This window comes from Prenolepis imparis, unplaced genomic scaffold (assembly GCF_030444845.1).
Source record: "Prenolepis imparis isolate NDT839.2.m4 unplaced genomic scaffold, iyPreImpa1.0 SCAF_10, whole genome shotgun sequence".
Classification (NCBI taxonomy): Eukaryota; Metazoa; Arthropoda; class Insecta; order Hymenoptera; family Formicidae; genus Prenolepis; species Prenolepis imparis.
Window position 1 is genome coordinate 15,851,331 of NW_028141168.1, and position 24,248 is coordinate 15,875,578.

A 24,248-nucleotide genomic window follows, 5' to 3' on the forward strand; every position below is an offset into this window, starting at 1 on the left:
GCGCGTGATACCCGCGTGAAATAAACAGACAATTGAAGAACGTTTCGATTTGCCTGTCTTATATTATACATCGCCTGATAATGGACTTTATCTATCGACATTTTGATATTCTAGCGTTTTAGCACGAAGAAAGAGATTTTTTTTTTTAAAGAGCGAATTTCAACCTGAGTAAACGCTTAAGAGGAGACGACGATATGATTACGGATTAAAAAAAATTAAGTATCTTGAAAAGTATTATTCCACAAATCTTTTAAAATTTCTACTGAAAAATTGTGTAAAAAAAATGTTATATCGGCACTTTGACAATAATTATTATTAACGTTTAAAATTATTATTAACGCAAATATCATTGCGATACAATCTCTGTAATAAAATTGCAGTTAATGCGGAATGTTTCATAATTCTAATTGAGACCAGATCTGCGCCATATTATGTAAAGAAATATATAAAATTGTTATCGTACAATTTCGCTGTGTATATTCGCTTTATATAAAATATTCTTAAATTAAAATTCAATGCAAGCTGTATCTTTTTGGATCTGCAGACTACGTGCCAACGTGCGGCGATATCGCTTTTCCGTTTTCCAGAGCGTCGACAGTTACTTCAGAAATATTTCACGAGAATATTGCGTTTATGTGTGAAAATTATGAAGCGTAACGATACGACGATTATATATACAAAAAAATCATTATTGGAAATTATTTCGTGACATTGGTAGAATGATGTTTCCGAAATTTCCTTTCCGGGATTTTCTTTTCTCTCCGGAAATTTAGTGCGTAGCAATTACCGTTTATCTCGGGCAAGGTCACACGTTGCCCTAACGTGATCAAATAAATGTACATCTTACTTTGTTGCGCGCTCTTTATTGGAGCAGAGCATGAAAGAAAAAAACAAAGGAATAAACAAAATAGCAACAAATAAGCGTAACGCGTATATATACGAATGCGTACGTTTTTCACGCGTCGCCGACATCTCGCACGAGCGTCGGGTAGATTATACTGACGCATAAGGGAGAGAATCCAGCCCTATGGTAGGAAACTCTCTGCGGGAGTAGCCCGTGGAAGCGGAGCCAGAGAAGTTTCGCTTCGAGAGCGTGACGGGGGTGGAACGAAGGGTGGCGTGGAACGAACGGAACCGAGAAACGCTGGTGAAGGAGGACGCCCGGGGGTGAAAAAGGGAGGAGGAGGGAAGGGTGGAAGAGAAGCGGGCTGACGACTAGGGGGGTGGGCTAAGGGGGTAGGCGAGGGGATGAGCCCAGAGTTGGAGCGATGGCAGAGTATTGATTTAGTGGGTTTCACCGTCTCCTTCTATTTGTCTCTCTCGTTCTATATCTCCAACGCGCGACTCTCCACCATCTACAGCCGCACGAAGAGCGGCGCATCAACTCATTGTTTCGGTTTCGCCCGTCGTTTCTTAGCTGCGGAGGGCACGCTCTATTTTTGCGAAATGAATAATCTTACTTGGCTAAAGATATAGTTGCCATTCTACTTAAGGTTCCGTATACGTGATTTCCTTCGTGGCACGATATTTTCTCTCGCCATTCGCCGAATTATTTACGTAATATTAAAAGAAAAAAATTAATACATTTTAATAAATGTCACGATCGATATACTTGTGGCAATATTCTTACATAATATTATGTCGACTTTAATTTCGAAATAATTGGTAATAGCGTATTTTTGTATACCGACATCTCACTTTTTTTTCCCCACGTTTAATCTTGGTACGATAAATCACGCGGTGCAAAAGTACCGCTGAAAGTTCAGTATGTGTATAAATTTAGAAAACAGTTACCGATTGAATAATCCGCGGTCACACAAACCGGTTTTGAAAACGAGTCAAGTTCAGGAGACATAAATCGCGATGTATCTCGATTATACATGAATATGAAACGTCACATTTTCACGTGAAGACGCCGTACCGCGTGTCGCGAGGCCGACAAGGTCATTTAAATGCGAAATTTCTTTGCCGAGCGGCAAATGTTGACCCAAGCATTGATGAATATGTAAACCGTTTATTCAGGTGAACGCTAAACTACAAGCAGGCGGCGGCGTATCGATTGGTGTCGTTCTAGCGTTAACAAATATAACACGAAGGTGTACGATATGCAAATTAAATAGCGGGAAATTGGTCTAGCAACAGTGTTGTAGTTTAATTTAATGCAGAATGATCATTGTGTTAGACGATACGCAATGTACATACACGCTTTAACTTTGGCGTTCTATGATGTATTCCCTCAAAATAATTATGTCGTATATATTATTATTAGTTTATAAAAAAAAATATAGCTGCGCGTCATATGTGAAAATTCACTTTCCGACCTTTTCACCGATATCAATGAATTGTACTTTATTAGATTCTTACGTTACTTTATTTTATCGATTATCATTATCGCGTATTGATTGTGTATTTGTCACGCATATACGTACATTCATTGATTTGTTTTATTTATGTATTCACAATTCATTGTAAATACAAGATAAGAGTGTGTAGTATTATCATTATAGAAAAAAATTAACTTGAAAAAATAAATCAATATAATTGATGTAATAATTAATATTATATATCTCTTCTAATGCAAAATAATTTATATATATACACATGTCAATGTTAGTTGTAAAAGCACATAGAGAGAGAAAAATATGATGCTGCAATCATATGATGATCTAATTAATGATAGTCGCAACACCCACGTAACAGTTTAGGGCACACGAGGAGAGAAACCGAGATACTATCTCCATATAGTTAAGAGGTGTTTACAACTTCAGGCAGTGAATCTGTGGGTAAGTGGTGGAGAAGATGGCAGTAAATATTCCTTGGATGCTACTCGCCTCTCTCTCTACTCTCTCTTTCCCCTCTATCCTTTTTCCGTCGCCCGTTTCCTTCTTCTTTCGCGCTCCGACCTACCCCTCTCGTCCCCAACTAACCGGAGCAACATCATCCTTCGCGTCGCGGAATTCCAATTTACCCTCCTCGTGCTTTCTTTCATTCTCGATCGTGGAGCACGGTTCAAAACGAAAACACCCAATTGATTGTGTCCCCAGTATCTTCGTATGTCATTTCTCTTTGCCCGAATTGTACGAGAGGATTTCAAAATATAAAAAATTAAAACTTAACAGTTCGGTTAAATGTAATCAAAATTGTTTTATGAAATATATTGATATATTTTGTATTTAAAATTGATTCCGTGCGGACGTAAAAGAGTGATTCATTTTTAGAAATAAATTCGTACAAGTTCAATTCTCCTACAGAAAATAATATGATGTGAGATACGAGCAAAAAATTAGATTTTTCGTAATGATGACCCCTGTCTGACCTTTTCAGACAAAAATAAATATCAAGATGAAGGTTGTTTCATCCGGATCTCTGACGGATTTTGCTCTCCATCTCAGCTATTCTCAAAGGAATAACTGGCGAATCTCCGAACGAGTTTCAAGATACGAAATTGGATCTATGTCCCAGTTCCAAGAAAATTATTAAAAAGCTCTTTATAAAGCTTACAAATATAAAAAAAAACGTATATACTAAAATAATTAATAGATGCAAATGTATTTTTTAACTTTTTTTTAGTAATTCTGGCGATTAAATTTCGCGATTATGACAATAAGGTAGAATTTAGAAGTATGACATTGTCACAGTCAAAAGATTATACTATGATCGATTTGCTAAGTTTGATGCAAAATTGTCAATAAAATCAATCATATGCGAGATCATATCAGTCTTTTTTAATATTTTAGTGTTTGTCAAACTTCGATAATTTTGCAAAAAATAAATATATAAAGAAAAAATTCATAGAAAAACGTTATTTCCAATTGTATACATGAAAGTCTCGTTAAAAAATCAAAGGACTATAAACAGTAGCAATAACTGTTAAAAAATAAACACGTAATAAATTATATATAGACAGAAATTATTCAAGCATATAAAAGAGATACAGAAACAAAAACGATGTGATATATCTCTGATGGAAATTGAAAAAGAAAACGGAGAGAGGAATAGAGGGAGGTATCACAGAGGGATGAGAAAAAAGCGTTGCTGTCTGCAGCCTCGGCCGATACGGAGGAGAGAAAAGGATGGGACTATCGCGTAGACTGGAAATGAAAGAGCTCAGCCCCGAACGGGCGATAATTCATTCCTGAACCGAACGAGGCAGCTGAATCCGGCGTTGCACACGTGCACGATTTCGTGGAATGGGCGGCGTTTTACGTGGAAACTCGCGACTAGTGATATCAATAGCTATGGAATCCACGCTAGATTCGCAAAATAGAAAATCAATCGTTCTTTAGGGGATAATTAATTCTGCATTAATTAATACTGCATATTATATTTGCAGCGAATGCGTGATTTTCATTATTAATTAAATATTTCAGCATTTAGCTTCAAACATATCTTTAATTTTAAATAAGAAATTAATTGATACAGATTATTTTCCAAAACTCGAATTTGAATGTTTTTTTGGAAGAAAAAATTCTCTAGTCAATTTGTAAACAACTTTTGCTTAGCAAAAATATCCATAAAGATCATTCTTTGCAAGTTTCAAATTTTTTCTATCACATATCTATGTAACTTTCAAATTAAAATTCTAAAGTAAATTCGATTTGAAATTAATTGGAGAATGTAGTTCCTCCATTAACCTTTTAACTCTATAAAATTTAGTTTGTGAAAAATTCTCGTTTTCAGTCGTTTCTAATAGGATATATGATAACTCAAAATTATTATTCACAATTATTATATAGTCACAACATTTTTATGTTAAAAAAAATCATGTTCAAATTGGCTAGAGAATCTGTTCTTAAAAAACCATTCAGTGATTGGAATACCTTGTGTATGTATACAGCATTCTTTTCATTAAAAGTTTATACCTATTAAACAATCACACACCCATAAAATGATCTATAAATAGAGTGTATATATACATATAATTGTCGTAAAAATATAAATTATTATATATAAAAATAAACTTCAATAGTTTACATGTAAGAATTATAATTTTAAAGAGAGCAATTTTGTTTCATAGTTCAATCTAACAAAGAATATCACACAGGACAAATCTGACAATGCGTTAAAAAATAAAGTTGTAGGTATGTTTATGTATTATGCGCAATCGATCTACTTTTCTCTTAGCAAGGTCCTAAGTTCATCGCGATGAAAACTGTACGTGCACTGATTTTAGCGAAGAGAAATGAGAAATATTGTTAGATTCCCGAGTTTTTTCCACGACAAACTGTGATTCTTCCGCGAAAGTCGATTTTTTCTACGATGCGATGGTGGGGGCGAAAGTGAAACACGCTTTTGTGCTCGCTTCGTTTTTCCGACTCTATCGGTGAAACTTAAGGAATACCCTCACGGCTGTGACCCTCGTGTAGTCGACTTTCACTGCCATAAAAATATAAAAGCGATGTCGTTCCGGCATGTTACGTAAAACGGTATATATAATCTATGTCCTTTTAGCAGAAATCTATGTTTTTTCTGAAAACGGGACGTCTGACCAGTGACTAGACTAGCACAAAAGAATATAGACTGAAAAAGAATTCGACATATTTTAGTTCTTTTCTGTATAATATTATTTAAAAAATAACATAAAAAAATAACAAGCATATTTTTTATAGTAATTACATAATTATTTTTACGTTTATACTTATATATTATCAGATAGCAAATTTAAATACTTCATTGCATTATTATTTTATATGAAAGGAAAGTTTTTGAAGACTACAGTGCAACTATCTGTTAGTTTTTGATACTGAGTGTACTTTGAGGATCCACCCCTTCGAAGGTTAAAGGGAAGAAAGGGAGTTTTGGCTCTAAGCATAGCCAGCGAAAGGGCGGGCAGTCAGCGTGAAACGAAAAGCAAGATTTAGACGTCATCCCCTTGACATGGTGCTTTCCTTCCACTCCTCCTGCGTAACATCCGCGTGATACCTATCCCCGGTAAAACAACCAAATGCGCTTTTCCACTCAATCTTCTAAAAACTCATCAAATGACTTATTTAGGAAAAGAATATTCGACAGAGAAAATATCGTATTCTTATTAAATTATCACTTTCCTTTAATCGAGTAAATTAATGACGAAATATTAAAAATTTGGATTGTGAATATATATAACACAGAATTAAAACTCCTTAGTTCCCATTTATGCATAAAGTTATATAAATTTAAATTTTATAACATATAATACGTCTAACTACAAATAGTAACAATTTTACAAAACACAGACAACACACACAATTTACAAAATCTAATTTTATATTATAAACCTTATTAGAAAGATTTAACTACCTAATATATAAAAAAAATAGCAAAAAAATATTTTATTTTTTAAAACAGTGGGTATATTTACGCCTATATAAAATTTTATAAATTTTTTTAATGTAGTGTGAAAAAATTTTAATGTGCTCTCGAGAATTTGTCGTTTCAGAAAGGAAACCCTAAATTTTCTACGAATAGGATTAGCTCATCCAATCAGACGCAACACTGGAAGGGCGGGTTTAATTAAAATCTTCTTGGAGCCAGGCTATACTAAGTCCACGACTGGGAGATGCCACGAGATGTAAGAATAGAACATGAAGACTAGAATTTCTGAGTGGTTTGCCAAATTAACGAGAAACGACATGATGTTATAATAACGAAAACTCAGGTTTTCCGCCAATTGATAATTAATCAAATTTAAATAATTATATGCATCATATATCCATAATCTAAAATATCACATGTCTTAAATAAATTAATAGCCATATATTTGATTATTTAATTTAAAGAATTTTGATATTCAACATAAAATATATATTTTTTTGAATGTTTTGTATTTTTATATCGCTAGTACATTAATGAACAGGGTAGTTATCCCGATTCAGCGACTTTCGGACCAATATTTTTCTCGCTTAAAAATTTAATTAATATCTCAGTTATACTTTAAAAGGACCACAACCATATGGTCGAAAAAGTCGTAACTTAGACAAATTTATTGGCTAGTTTTGGTCGATTAATTTAACTACCCTGTTGATAAAATATATATGTAAACAAGTTTGCTAATTTTAAATAAAATCAACGACAGTCTTCAAATTATATGCTTATTTTTCATAGACTAGTATCTTTCAACATAAATAAATTTGCATATTATTTGTTATTTAAATATTAGTGACAATTCATGTTTTCGAGTTACAATAAAGAAAGTAACATTGACACATTTAAATAAAGCAAAACATTTTTTAATATGTTTAAAATACGATCGTCTCGTATATAGTAAATGTAATTTTATTATTTGTATGTTTTATCAAATATAATAATCAAATATAATAATATAATTAAAAGCGCGGAAGATAAATGTATAATAATATTAGATCTAAATGCAATCTTATTTCTTATTTAATACATCATATACTGAAAACTTTACTTGCATCATTTTGCATATTTTTCATTCGAATATTTAATATATTTGTAATTCAATAATAATTGCAATCAATTTTCATATCTGCGTGACTAAATTTCATACTTTCATGTACGAAGAAGTTAATACGAGTATAATTAATAAAATAGCAGATAAAAAGAAACATGTAAAATATTATATAAGAAATAATATAAAAAAATTATATATTCCAAATAAAAATAGCTAATTTTTAAATGTCAAAATCGATCTACAACAAAAGTATAAGATATTCTCTTTCAATTCTTGCAATTCTTCATTTTTTTAATAACCCCCCTAATATAACACGTCTATTGTATATTCAAACATATTGAATATTTTTTTAAGTATATTATAGTATATATTTAATGCGTTTTAAATAAATAAATGTAATTTATAAAGTATTTTTCAAGAAGTTCTTCGCAAATAAAATTCAGTAATATCCATCTTTAAAGGGTTAAGGCCTGCCAGTCAGCCGATACGAAATCTTCATAAGTGGAGCTATAAATTTATCATGGTCTGAACACGAAACCTGTATTTACTCTATTATACAGGCTCGTTTTTGTAAGCCGTTTACGTTTAACGGCAAATAATCGTTTAGATGCCGCGCCATGATACGGGTCATAAATTTGCCGGCATCTATGGCGTTGGAGTTGTGTTATGATAGTGCGAGACATGCGCAGGTCAGTACCGCCTTCATCTCGAGCAGGGTAGAAGGTGGCAGCACCACGGAAACAGCTGCTGCGTGCGGCCTTGAGAGATAGAATTACACTGCCATCTGCTGCATATCGCCGGAAGGTCGAGTACCTTTGGGTTCCAACGAACTTGGGTAGAGGGCTTTGCTCCATTTTGAGCGGGAAAAACAATCTCCAAAATTCAAACTTAAACTTCGAGAGGAACATAGTAATGATGATATTACGATATGATGATGTCACGATTTTGAGTTCACTACTCCTAATTTACAACACAAGTTTACGTATATCTAGTTTGACTAAAGAAAACTGATCTGTCCCTTGCGATAAAAAATTTTGGAGCATATATAAAAAGTGGGAGTACTAATCTCAAAAGATAAAGCGCAATTCTTTTTTATGTAATTATACGCATAATAATCTATATTGCCTATGATGCAATTAACTTCGTATGCATGAGATGCTAATAAGTCGCGATTACATGCACAAAAATGCTAATAAATATTATCATTCACTATTTATACCTCTTGCACACTAAGCGTAAACAAATACACGTATCTGCTCTTGACACTTATTGCGCAAATAAAAAAACTATACTCATACAATATTACTAATAAAATATTTTTACTTTTCATCACGTTGTATTAAATAAATCGACTTTTTTCATGTGGAATTTTCGATTTGTTTTTTTTACATCAGTTTTAAGCAGTAATCATTATAATTTTATAAAAATGTATATTTCTAAAAATATATATTCCTATTATATATTAAAATGCTTACAGTTTTAAACATTATTAAGTTTAAGATTTCTCTCATTGAATCTGACTGTAATTAGTTTTCTTGAATAGTAATCAACTAGCATTAAATTAACACATTTCTCTAATAATCTCTAATAACTGTTTTGGTAACATTTTTGTGCATAAGAAAAATTTAACTCAACATTTAAAAAATATATAGAAAAGATAAGAAAAATACGTTTCTCAAAAATAGTATTTATCGATGTTATAATTAAATCAATGTAAATTTTTTCTTCAAATCATATATCAAAGCATAGCTTCGATAGATATCGAATATAAGAATGAAAGATAATTTTGAAATAATTAATGAAAAGTATCCTTCCTGTGAAGAATTTGCCATTTCTTTAATAAAAAAATCGATTGTGAGATAAAAAGTGGCACCCGGCAAACGATCTCTCTCCCTCTCTCTCTTGTCGCCTTCATCGCGCTCGTATTTATCCAACCGGCGCGTGGCACTCTTTATCAGTCACCCGGATCAACCCCGCTGTTTGGTCCGTGCGCGTTCACGTTCCTGTAATACCAATCAGCCCCTGTAGTGCCCGCTAATGCCGATTCTTTCACTTTATGCACGATCATTTGGGTGGTCCACGGACGGGACCAGCGAAATACAGGTCTATTATTAGTGACAGAGTAGGGTAACGAATACGTGAGGGCATGTTGCCACGATTTCTTGCTAAGAAACCTCGGACCGCGTGGCGAACGCCTCGCGTCGACCTAATATCGATTGAACGATCCACCGTGTAACCTGTTCCGCGTAGGCAGGTGCATACGGACCGTTTCGTAAGGAACTCGAACAGCGTGTTTTCCCTGAATGCATAGCCAGTTTTCTCTTTAAAAAATTCAATCTATGAACATAGCTCCAACAAATTTGTTTGACATTAGAAATTAAAATCTTAGCTAAAATTAAACTTTAATAATAAATAATAAACTTCTTACTTAACGTTCAGAAAAATATGTGTGATGTAAGATACAATAGTTGTATTCGATTAAAATTTGATTTCTTTCATTGAATGGTGTTTCTCTTAATTATATTAATTGTAAAATAAATGTAATTTTTATCAAACTATCTTTGATCATTTTCTTTGAAGAAATTGTATGTATTATCACAAAAAACTGCAAATTACGAGTTATTTTTTACGAGTAATATTTTTTCACCAAAAGATAAAATACGATTAACAAAAACATTTATTGGGCGTTCCGATGTTCAAGTTTGGTTGACTATAAAATGAGATGATAAATGGCAGACTAAGTCTGAGCATGCGAGTCTGGTTGGACAGGTAGTAATACTCTTCGCAGAGGCTGTAACTTATACCCCGTCGAAGCTCGAGGAAATTGTGATGTGACGACTAAGAACGATAATCTGGAGTAAAACGCTGGGAAAGAATTAAGGTGAAAGGCAGAGATCGACGATGACCAATTAGCCTACATAACCATTTTACGAGTACATATCCGTCCCGGTCGTGGAAAAATAAGATTTAATCACATTACCGGAAGGGGGAAAAAGGATATATGTCTGTTTTCTCACGCATAGCGAACTTCTTTTTAAAACGTGCAAAGCAAACAGTCGATGCGCTACTCGCGCGGTGATAAACTCGTACGTTCAATCGTTTTAATTAGTTTGTTAAAATGCGTTGAATCATCTACTCTTGCAAATCACGCTTATCGAGATTGCGCGAATTAATTTACTTTTCGCTATATAATTTTGCTATTTTATTCGTTCTTATAATTAATGCAATGATTAACGCACCGACGAAAAAAAAAATTATGAAGAAAATTTCAAATTTTGTACGGACTAGAGGGGCAGGAAACTGCGTAGAGCTCGACCGGTTCTCTCTGGGTTCCACGTAGTCGAGATCCCTGGAACATTCGAGCACCACGCAATACACATACATACATACATACATACACACATACATACATACATATACAGTACTTCGCGCAATCACGTTGTGCAGTAGATCGCAGAGTAGATAAACACGACACCACGAGCGCGGCGCTCGTGCTAGTGGTTTTAACATCTAGCACGAAGAAATACAGAAACTACGCTCTTCGGATGTTTCGCGCATCGTTCCTAGATCCACATCTCCTCGGCGAGAGGATAGCTTATCTCGAGCTATGCATCGAAGCGTTACGTTGCGACAAGCTGCGCCTTGGATGCTCATTCCGTGCCTTATATAAAGTCAGATAAGAATCGCGCTAAAATGGAGAGAATATTACGATATTATCTCGCTATCTACCTTCTAATAAAAAAAAAAAAAAAAAAAAAAAAACAGAGATACATGTAGATATATTCTCTAGAACTGTAATTCTTTTCCTCGTAGGAGACAGTGTAAATTATAAAATTTCGAGTCATAACGGAAAGACACGGAAGAGAGAGAAACAGACAGTTATACTATTTTCTACTAAAAAAAATTCCAGATAAAATAAAACTGAACCGAAGTAAAAAGACCACGTCCGCAGCATCCAACGATTTTCGGTCAGGCCGCAGGAAACGCGACGGGATAAAGGACGGGTGAAAAAAAAAATAGCTCGAGATACACATGACGTATGTGCCTATTTCAGCTAATAATCCCGTTATGCCCGGTTCGACTTTGCCTCGCGGCGGATAATAAACGCGCCAGAAACCGAACCCGGGACTAAATCAGCACGTTGGGGGCGTAAAAGGGGGACTGAAGGGGGATGGAAGGCCGCCTCATCATCCGTCAACTGTCAAACGTCCGACCAATCCTGTACAGCAGAACCGAGAACGAAGCAACCACCCACGGGGCCTCAAGGGTAAATTACACCTAAGCCTTCTACCCAATCTCTCGCCTCTTTTCCTTCCTCTCTTCCTTCTCTTCCTTCTCTTCCTTCCTTTTTACTCTGCCTATCCGGGAATTCTTTTGTTCTTCGTTCTCCCCATCATTTATAATAGTGGAATTGAATATATATACTACATACACCTTATTAGCAGCGCGACTGTAGACACCTTATACGAGCGCGACGTCTAATTATAATGATTATAGTGATTAGAGCGATAGAAATATTGCAGAATGCAAAAATTTTATAGACAAGTAAGAAAGTGTGTAAAAAGAAAAAAGCGTCATGACAAACTAAAAAAATATATAAATACGAATGTATAAAATGAATAAATATACCGTGGAATAGATGCGTAAGCTAATTCAGGTATCGTATAAAATAATTTTAACTTGCGAAAATCTTTGACATGTCTTTGATCGCATAATTTTGGAGATTTTTTTACTCACAGCGTATTCTCGCTGTATATTTCGAAAGATCATTTTTTTCACCCCGGAAAAAAATTGCGGGACTTTTTATCATGTTTTTTAAACTCAGTGCTCGATTTGGAGATAACTAGCGCCAAAAACCAATTGCAGCAAATCTTCTTCAAGGTATGAATACTTAAATAGTGTCATGCGTGTCAAATAAAAAATAAAAAAATCTTAATTCTTTATATGATCTATTGTGTATATCCGTACATATCCAAAATTATAAATAGTATTTTTATATTATATACTAAAAAGCATTTTATAAATACAGTATATGTATAAATTATTATACTGTAAATGAGGAAATAATTAGCAAAAAGAATATAGTCCCCAAAAATAATATGCCAAATAAATATATCCACTCACCAAGTATCTGATTGTCCTTTAGTAGCGGTTGTTACTTTCGCAAAATATTGCATTCAACTCACATTTCGAGTACATAAAGTTTCTTTTTACGTTAATTAACATCTCAACGTGTTTAAGTTTCTATTATAATAATAAAGTGTCTATTGTAAAGAATAGCCTGAGAGAGAAAAACAGTGTAGAGATATAAATCAAAAGTGGAAAAAGATAAGCAATCAAGGAAAAATTCACGTTATGAATCATACGACTGCCGACAACTCATTGCGTGAATTAATTATCACCTTTTATGCAAGATGATAACTCCGATGCGACATAAGAAGAGACCAGTTTTAACACTATTGTGCGCTGTTGGCCAGTGATAAAAAAAAAAAAAAAAAATCTTTCGCGGATATCTGGATTTGAATCGGGAGATCGAGCACAAAAAGTTGTTGACTGATTTAATTCGTACAATATTATGCATTATCAACTCAATTAAAATTAAAATTTCGGCACCGAAATATCGCAAATCTTATAACAAATCTATTTTAATAAAAAAAGGATCAATCATAACTCGAAGAGAAAGAATGATGTGAATTTAATGGCGTCAGAAATAGAAATAGATAGTATCACAAATTAAATATTATTACGTTCACAAAAAAAGTCAGACGTTCACGGACGGAAGCGTAAGGCCACTATTATCCGAAATCACCAGAGAGCAGCGCGAATAATGACATCCGGCGTCCATTATTAACTCGAAAAGAATGAACGAAAGACAACATAAGTTGTAACGTGTGATAATTAATACGACACTCCTCTTTTTTTCTGGAAACTGTAACGAAATCGCTATGTTATCAGCAGGAAGAAACGGATCCGATCGTATAAGCTAACAGATCGAGACGCGCAGAAACACTGCCAGGATTATGAAGTGCGATGTTGATACGATGGCAGGCAGCGCCGCTGAAGGAGGAAGGAACGCGCGCGGGAAACACGCACCTATACGATCTGCCGGATGCCACAGACACACATCTACTTGCCTCTGCATATTATCGAGGATCGAGGCTAGGACACGCCTCGAAATAATGAGAAAAATTACCGGCCATTAGCTTTAGCCGTTACGCGAAATATATACACAAATATCCCCGAGAGAGATTGATAAACGTAGCGATCTTTTTTATTTTATTTCGCAACGTGTTCTTCGAAAATTATCTTTATTACTTTTATAATTAGAAAATTAATAATTTATAATTTTATGAGAACTTTAAAATCATTTTTATTCTGTTAACAAATTTTTTTAATGAATATATATTATAATAATGTGTTAATCAATGTACGAAGAAAATAAGCAAATAAATAATTTTAACATGAATCCCACAAGACTTTTTGTGTTTCCGATATTCAAGCTGAAATAATGTTCTAGTCTATTATAATATGACGCTGAATTTCGGTTCGTTTTTAGACACAGTTTCCGCGCACAATTCTCATCGTAGACTATATATCGGCAATTACTTTGATGGCGGGGAAAGCTTTTAACGTAGCGCACCATGACGACCGTCTCTCCACGAACGAATCAGACATAGCTTACTAACATGTACGAAGCTACTAGCCATGTTGAGAAGGGAAACCGAAGTAATACCTGGGATGTGAATGTAACGTAATGTATCGCCGCAGGAACAAGCGTGTTACAATGGTAACGCGTTCTGTCACGGTGCGTGATATACTACATGATGATGTGGACTAGAAACGCCCATATATGTAGTCGTGAAATAACGACAGACCGCGAAATATGTGTGATTTTTACTTGTTTATTATAGAAAAGCGAAAGAAGATGCTGTATTACGGAATCTTATTTTATTTTTTGTCAATATCCTCGTTATTCGATCACATTCTGCTTTTGTTTGAAATCTAAAATAAATTCCCCAAGACTTGATTATATAATTTAATTATAATTGAAAAAAAAGAGCGAAAATATAATTTAATTATAATTGAAAAAAAAATTAGCGTAACTCTGCTAATTCCTATCAAGATAAGATATGAATAATGACAGATGTCGATAAGTGTCTCACTTTGACATATCAAAGAAAAAAGAAAATTAAAACAAAAATTTAGTGTAGCTTAAATCGGGACTGTTATCCTTTTTTAAAAATCTTTTACAAAAAATCGAAATATTTGTTTTAATTATCTGATTTTTCCTGAATATGTCTAAAAAAAATATAAAAACTACAATTTCCTCGTTAATAATAATAATAATAATAATGATATATATTATATCTCGGTCATAATTTATTCCTAGAAGGATTAAAATTACACAACATGCTTTGCGAGAGCTTTCGCGAGCCTTAAAGTTACGTTGCGGACAGAATTAATTTTTTCATCGCATATCAAGACTTCGATCTTACGGTTCTCTTTTTTAGATTACAGAGAAATTGTCCGAATAACTTCGTAGAAACAAATTATATTTAACTTCCCGTCAAGGCGTTCGACACACGTTAGTCCAGAAAGTCTTGCCAGAAAGCCAGGAACAATCGATGTTTATGGATTTCCATCCACACACATGTGCAGGTAGAAACCGCCACGTGAAATCGTGTAGTTGATAGTAGCAATTACAAATCGCGTGATTTGTGGTCGTAACTCGTCGCGACGGCGGCGTCGTGACGCTCCCAGGTTACCTGCAGGTGGCCGGCACGAAGTTACCTTCGCCTTCGGCACGGCACTGCTTTTTGTATGACGGAATATTACATTCGGGTTATACACATCCCCCCCGCCCCCCCAGCGGAATTGTAAGGTGTGTTTGTCCATACGGCGAACTCTATCAAACATCAAGAGAAACTTGTAATTTCAAATAGTAGTTTCCAACTTGAATTTGAAAAGTATTCTACATTTCAAGGACTTTTTCAGGATTTTATTTATATACAACACGTTATTTCAAAATAAATTGAAAAAGAGAGAGATCAGATAGAGCACGCAAAGTTCAATTTTGATGATTTTATAGAACGTATATAGGAGGTGGATAAAATAATGTGAACACCTGAAAAATACATTTTATTTGTTTATTAATAAGATGTTGGGCCATCATTTAATACAGCTTCAATTCTTCTTGGAATAGAATCATACAACTTTTGAATAGTCTCCAGTGGAATGTCCCATTCTTTTATCAATCTGCCAATTGCTTCAGAGATGTTGGAAGAAGAAATCTGTTTCTCACTCTTTTCTCCAAAACTACCCATAGAGATTCAATGATATTTAAGTCGAGTAATTGTACTGGCCAGGGGGGGAAGAAGATGTTTGAACATCTTAATATCTTAATATCATCGAACTATTATGGACAGTTTTAGAAAAGAGAGTGAAAAGCAGATTTCCTCCTCTAATATCTCTGAAGCAATTGTTTTGATAGAAGAATAGGACAACATTCCACTGGTAATTATTCAAAAGTAGTATGATTTTATTCCAAGAAGAATATGAATTGAAGCTGTAATAAAGGCAAATGGTGGCCCAACATCTTATTAATGGATGTTGACATTATTTTGTCTACCCCCCGTAGACGTATAAAAGAATGCAAAGATTTTTATTATCAGCCAAGTCCGACGAGGTAATGTGTACAATATTTAAAAGAAAATAGTTTCGGGTATTTAATTTCATCTATGTGGGCGGCAATTTAAAACACGATCAGAGTGGTGCAACGACAACGACAATTCATTTCAACCGGCAGCGGTCGGACACACGTGGCGGATTTAGAAAGTCACGAACGGCCCCGCGATCGCCGTCGCCAGGGCACTCGATTTATTCCCTGCCGCCGAACTCGTTCGGCCGCTAATTGAAAAGCGGACAAATTAACACAGTGAACGGATCGCCGCAATTTATAATACCGCGTCTGCAACAATGTACGAACGAATGTGATACGAACGATCGCCAGCCAGAACGGGGCATAGATAGCAGATTATTAACGAGGATCGATGAAGAGAATTGATTGATCGGAATTCGTGATAAATCGTTATATTTCTCTGGACACATTCGGCAAAAATTGAAATAAATATTTCTCCGAGGAGATACCTATACAAGCGCTATACTTTGAATTCGTCACATAAAAAAGTCAGTTTAAATTATATATTAACAACTCTATTTTTTATTTAATTGTTATTTTTTACCAGTTTGACTGCGTTGCGATTTTATTTATTTTTTTATTCATGTAATCTACGTTTAAAATTACTTTTTTAATTGCGCAGAAGATATCCTAAAAAAAGGGACCAAAACATACGCTATTTTTATTAATAATGCACATTTTATATTTACAATAAAATATACGCGCCCTATTTATTTTGACTTTTATTGTCATTTTTTTATCTCGATTGGTAAATATTTCTGAATTTTTGAAAAAGATCTTGAAGACAAATAGCAATATCGATTTAAGCTACAATTTTCATTTAATTCAATTCAATATTACATAACGCACCCATAATGGAGAGAAGATAATAAGAATTATCAGTGTGCTGGGATGTTCATTAATTATCAATTTCAATTTCGGTTATTTACTTCTATTAAATGTGCTCTATCAAGTGCATGTAGCGAATCGCATGCGATAGATGCATTACGCATCACGAGCCGCAATATCTATTGTAGGGTGCAGAAATTTCAGCAATTCAAAGTTGTCGACGAGTATAGAGTATATGAAAAAGTGACTCGGCATACAATTCGAAGAAATTCTCCCCAAGTTCTACGAATATAGTAGAGCCAATGCGAGCCGCGTAACAAATACAAACGATTATTATCGAGCCCCATTTTGAAGGGGAGACAATAATTATAATGATTATATTGGAGTTGGGTGGTACGCGGTCGAGGAATAAATTACAGGTTTGCCTGCTGTGTGCGGTCGACATAGCAGCATAGGTTCGTTCGATAGATGCGTATCGCGGTGTGTTTCATGCGACAGAGAGAGCGCCATCGCAACTGCCGGTTTCCGCAATTTCTTATCGCCGCTAATATGGCCGTCATATATGTAAGCTAGACTCTTGACACCCGACCCGATCCTATAAGATTTTTAAAAAAAATTGTGTTTGCTTCACGGTGAGAAGCGCCGCTGTGCAAATTGCGGATGTTGTCAAGCTCTCATTATTATAATCTCAAAAAAATTAAACACCATCGCATTATCGGATAATAAATCGGTTCATTGAGTGACGATATCTGATGATTGATCAATTCTTGGCGATGGGGCAGCAATTTTTATCTTTATAAATAAATAAATTATTATTCGATTTATAAATTTAAAGATTAAAAAGGTTTTTTTCCTATACGTTTTATATTTAACGTATTCGGAATAATCAGTTGAGAATTTTAGTAAGACTTTCAATGTGAAATGCAAATTTAAATTTTAATTTAGAAAGAACCAGATAAAGATGATAGTGCGTCAGTTTCAAGGAAAATTAATTTTTCGTTGAAATTGATTAGTTATATACAGGACACAAATTTTTCTTGGTTCAAGTAATTAAATTAAATTTCACAGTTCGAGATTTTCATTTTATTAATAAACCTCCTTGACTTTTTCTCACCTATGCTTCTTCAGGAAGGTCAGGGGAATTTATTAAAATAAAAATATCGGATTGACATTTAATTTAATTACTTGGTATCGGACCAAGAAAAATTCCTGCCGTGTGCACAACTAATTAATTTTCCTTGAAACTGAAAGAAAATTAATTTTTCATTGAAACTAATGCACTATCATCCGTGTTTGACTTTTTCTAAACCGAAAAATTTTTATCCTCGATTTGTAAATATTTCTAACTTGTGAAGAAGACTTGAAGATAGCAGTTAGCAGTATTGATTTAAGCTATATTTTGCATTATGTGCATCATATAATATTGAATCGAATAAAATTTTCATTTTATTTGATTCAATATTATATGATGCACATAATGAAGAAAACATAAATTAAACTTGTAAAATCAGATTTCTTGCATTGAAAGACTGTGTTCTTATATGAGAATAGTTACAACATATCAAGAATAAACTTTTAATAAAGAGAGATTTCAACTTGAACATTCTCATGTTCGATTTTTATCATGATATTTTTAACGCGTTTCTCTTCTCGTATCTTTATATTTAAATTGTGGTGCAAATATGTAGAAAGGAGACACTTTATTCATCTTCTCTGTTTCCTATATCTGATGCTTCCGTATTCCTTTTATCTATTCGAATCTCTTTCTCTTTTTCTCGCCGTCATGGAGGCAGACCCGCAAAACATTACACAAGCCCACTTCTCCACATTCTTAATCTTCTTACTCTTATCTTCTCTCGTCCGTATCCCTCTTCACACTTTCCTTGTTTGTGTGACACGGTCTTTCTCCTTTATTCGTTTCTTCCTTTCTCGCGCGAGTACCGTTTCTCCCTCCACACATAGCGATACGTGCGATTTTCTTCTCCTTGTCCTCCTTCTTATTCCTCTCTTCTCACCGCAGCGAAGATTGTCGCGCGATTAGTGTAGGCTCCAATGTCACGTGGAGAAGATGCATTGCCCTCGTCCCTTGGACCGCATTATATATACCTGCGGTGTATGCATATCTACCGCGGAGCTTATACGGGCACCGTTTATATACGGTAACGCTGTAAGTGTATAATCACCGATCGCATCTGCTTGCACTTTGCGTCAAGCTACGGCACCTTGCATGTCGCCAAACACCAACGATGTAACGCGTATCGTATAAACGAAGTGATATGTTACGATACTTTCCAACGATTTCGATGATATAGAGCATTATCGCGAATTGTCTATGTAATTATAAATATGCGAGCACATCACGTTTGATAGACATATATATTAAAATAATTATTCTTATATGTATATTATTCAAATTATATTGATAAAAATTGCAAGAAATATATATAGATTTTTAATAATCCTTACATATTGGATTGTAAAAAAAAAACACATTTATTATTTTATCACCAATATTGTAAAATGGAATATTCGACAAACAGCGTTTAGTCAAACTTTGCTACGTTAGTAACAAAAAAGGAAAGGTGCATGTTGTCGAAAGCACATTTGTACGGTAAAACGATAATACTTTTATCGATACTATCGATTCATGTTACGCGAGTTTCAGTCTATGTGAGCAGCGAATACCGACTCTGAAAAGTTAAAATATTCCGGCACCTGCATCTCCAGAGACACGCTCGTCCTTTCCCCCATTTGGCCTGTGCTGCTCAAGTCTTCCCGGCATACAAAGTCGATTAACATAAGAGGTGGATTGCAGATAGAGCTTTTACAAACCCCGTAGACAGACTCATTACGTAATTTATAAATTAAATTCATTTATATAAAAAGTTCTTAATAATGCTACTTAATCTCATTTATTTTCCGCAAATGTCAAAAATATTTAAAAACGATATAATTACGAATTTGTTTAACTTCGTTTTTATTAAATTTTCATGTAAAGTGCAAATTCCCAAAATATATTAAAAGCTACTAACTATAAGGCTGTGCAGTATAATGCATCGGTTCGGTGGACTCGACCAAAGGATGATTCACTGTCGCTCGTTACTCAAGCAGCTTTTTGCTTTAATCATATTAATGAAGCATTTAATCTCGCTGCGTGTTTTACAACCCGCCGGGTGTGTGGGCCTCTCCTGATTTCGTTGTTGACGAGGATTTCTCAGCACTCCTTTCTAATCTTTTCTCATACTCATACTTTTCTATCTCTTTCTCTTTCTCTTCTCTCCATGTCTTCGTCTTTTTTTTCGTTCGTTCCTAAATTATTGCTTTCTTATTTTTCATCTTCCAGCAGCACCCGCTAATAAGTGCGTCTCCTTTAGACATATTTACACCTTTAACATGATCCCACCCGGTATTAGCATACTTTGGAGCCCGTATCATTACGATGATATATCGTAATGCAATGCAATGCGCGCGAGCGCATCAACGAATGCGATAGAATTAATAAAAAGCAAAGAAATAATTTTATGCAAAAAAATAAATGCTACCAATTAAAAATGATATCATAAAATAATATTATAAAAAAAGAACTAAACACTGCCAATTAAAAATATTATAAATTATAAAAATAATATTATAATAAAAAAAAATGTCCACAAAATTATTAATAATTTTCAATATCCTTCAACAACTGTTAAATGATTAATATTATAATTTATCATTTTTTAGTGGTGATTTCTAGTGATATCTCGCATGTAATTTCGCTTGTCACTTTTGACACTTAACTGTCAGAATCAGCTGTTAACCTCGCCAGCGCATTCTTATATCAAAACAAATGTACCTTGACGACAATTATGTTATTTTTTCAAATAAAAATGTTCACATTGGAACATCGTTATATTTCCATTCTTTAAATAAAAATATAGATACTTTAATTATATAATAAATTAATCTATCAATCAAAAACTTATTAAAAACTCAATAGATTATTTTACTGGTGATTTTAATACCTATCCTTAAATCTACCTATCCTTAATATTAGATTCCGTCCCTCTTTTAGCGTGTTACGATACGGAAAAAAATTGATTTGATAATATTCATTATATATCTACTGCATAATAGAATTGCTACAATAGAAAAGGTGTACTAAAAAGACAGGATGTACTAGAGCTATTATATGAAAGATAGAATGATTATTCTATTTTCATTATTTCACGTTTGCGCAAGCAATAAAGATTTGTGATGTTATAATAAAATAATAAATAAAAGAGAGAGTATAATAAATAAGTCGCTTACATTATATCAAGCACGGGAGATGCACAGACATGCTCCACAAGGTTTGAGGCGTTGAACGCGTCACTTACCTGAAACAATAAATTACATGCGTTAGATATAGATTGTGTATGTACACACACACACACACACACACACACACACACACACATATACATGTATATATATCCTGCTAATATATGCAATATGCTTCAGTTTTTGTTTCTTTTACGTTCATACATTATTGCTAACCTGTCATATTATATCAAATAATTGCCTGTAGTAATACTTTTTTTAAATCATATTATATGTACATAAGTAATATGTTTAACGTGATTGTTTTACAACAATTTTAAACAAATCGATGTATAGAAAATATGTTTAAATTTAATATGCAGTTTCTTTGATTATATATTCTAAATTTCGTCATATTCTTACATATATGTCAACAATTTAAATATTTGTTGTGGCTGATAATTAACGCAGAAAGTACGATAATACAATAAACGGAAACGAAAACGACCGGAAATGGAAAATTCAATGGATAACATCATCGTGAAAATCATTTACCGGCCAATTCGAAACGTATCCATCCAAACGCGCGCGCAACAAGGTCACGTTTCTGCCACAACGATGACGTCGATATCCGGAGAGCACGGTCCAGCATCTTTACATTCTCATTGGCTGATACTCAGTAATCGCGTGAACACTTATTGGTCTCACCCGGCACGTGGTGTCATCCATCGAACACTTTGCTATTTCCAAATGCCCATAGGATAGATGAACGACACGCACAATTAGACACCATCAAGACCTCGATTTTTCTCAGACACTTAGCTGAGCACTAATTCGAAATTTTTAACATTGCTCCATATGACTTTATCGATAATTATGGACGAATTTGTGACGTAACACAGTTTGACGCGGATCGCAGAATAATTTTAGAAAAGAAATGTATGTATGCAGAAGAGAGACAGAGAAAAGTGAGGAAGAAGAAAAAAGGAGCGGCACGAGACAGAGTGGAGACACCGCATAAACCTTTCCGGCCGCAAGCCACCACATAAATATAATAGAGAAGGTAAGGCCTCGTGATGGTCGGCCGGCATTGCCCGCCGAACCGTCACGGACTCAGCACATCGTACAGGAAGGGGGAATTTGCGCGGGGTGGGGTGAGATGGGTGGACGTGTCAGAGGCAAAGCGGAGGTTGCACGGAGTTGGAAAGGGGGCTACGGTGGCCGACTCCTCGCTCTCTCTCTCTGTCTCTCTATGCCGCGCAATACACAGCGGCGTGAAACATGGGGAAACGGCACGAATGATCGATGGGATTCTGCGCTGTTGCGGGCATGGCATGGGTACATACCCCCACCGTTCTCGCCATACGGCAGTGGGAAACCCCCTCTCGGAAATTGACAAGCGCGCTACGCCGCCTGGTGGCCACATCGCACGTGGTATTTTGTAAGAAGTTTTAAGCACAAGTTCGTAGATGGCGCGTTGCATGTTTGACGTCAGCAACGCCATCTCAAAACAAACTGACGAACTATGTCAATATAAAAAACCACGTGATTGGAAACCCGATAAGTCGGTAAAAAAGAAAAATGCTGTATAATCATAAAATAAATCATATTATCATATAAATTATACCGAATTTTTTTGTTACATTTGTCTATTCGTCTTTGTTTAAAGTAGAATGGTCTTGCTCTTAAAGGGATCCTAACGGCATCTTGTTTTACCGACAAAACGATCATTTTTCTGCACCCTTTTCTTTTTATTGGTTAAATAGAATAATAAATGCTTTTCCACGATTAAAGTACATATAGAAACAAAGCCGGAACCTATCGATTTTATGTTAAAAACAAAAAAATTTTTTTTTAATTTTTAATAGGTTCCGCGAACTTTGTTTCTATATGTACTTTAATCGTGGAAAAGCATTTATTATTCTATTCAACCAATAAAAAGAAAAGGGTGCAGAAAAATGATCGTTTTGTCGGTAAAACAAGATGCCGTTAGGATCCCCTTAAGAGTTTTTGTCTAAAATGTTCAGAATATAAATTAATATATAAGAGTGAGCAATAAATTATATGAGAGAGCTTACAATATTTGCGTGGATTATTTAAAATAAAGTTCTTACGCGTATAATATATAAAAATTATAATATATATCTGATGTTGTGAAACTTGTGTCTGTATGTGTAAAGTTAATACTATTATAAATATACTCTCTCATTATTTATTGATCATGCATATCACATCAATTTAATTGTCACATTGTCAAATCGATTCACGATCGTATGCCGTGCATGCGTGGAGTAATGCAACTACCTCCCGGCTAGTCAATCTGCTTAGGCGATTTGTTGAAATCTCAAGGTGAAACTTAGTTACGCGACACCTCGCACGCACGTGCCCATAAAATGAGAACGCGTGAAGCATTCATGAAATGCAGCCGTCAGACCACCCATACCTTGCAACTCTTTCCTGCACGCCCATTGACGTTGTATTGTTTCTATGGTCGCACGCACTAAAAAAATTTCTGACTAATAAAAAACAACTCTTGTTCAACGAGAAAAAACATAATGATAATATCTACAAAATGAGCAATTACGTAAACTTTATGTCAAACAATATTCAAAATTAATGATGTAAAATGTAATATATGAGAAAAAAAATGACTCCATAAAAAATGTGTATCTGGTATGTTGTAAAGATTATTTTAAATTCTATATTATTCTACAATATATAATTATAAATATAATGATATCATAATTTATAATTTTAACGTAATTGGCAATATACATATAGAAAAGGTCACGAAGATCTCATAGATTTTAAAATGTTGGCAAAAGATATTACATGCATTAAAAATTATATAATTAATATCATTATGTTCAATCATAAGAGATAGAAGCGCGATGTTATTCTTCAACAGTAAAAACGAGAAATCAGACGTCAGTGTTCGAGGGAGCATAATCGTTATATAATTAGTCGCACTCGGTCTCGCAGCGGGTATCGCGCCTCTCCAAGGGTATTGTACTTTATATCACGAAAGTAGCGCGAAGCACGGTA

At 34.4% G+C, this 24,248-nt stretch overlaps 1 protein-coding gene across 7 annotated transcripts in view; it reads right to left on the reverse strand.

The window, feature by feature from the left end:
- Positions 1 to 24,248, reverse strand: part of Antp (homeotic protein antennapedia) — a 244,257-nt gene that overhangs the window by 39,866 nt on the left and 180,143 nt on the right. Inside the window, exon 1 of one of the 7 annotated variants that reach the window (XM_083048202.1) lies at positions 21,759 to 22,232. The exons of 4 other annotated variants lie outside the window; for them this stretch is intronic. The gene's annotated coding sequence lies outside the window, so the exon portion shown is untranslated. Of the gene's footprint in view, positions 1 to 12,520; positions 12,678 to 21,212; positions 21,281 to 21,758; positions 22,233 to 24,248 lie in introns of those variants that run through there. 2 more of the 7 variants (XM_083048204.1, XM_083048200.1) reach the window with 2 other exon arrangements.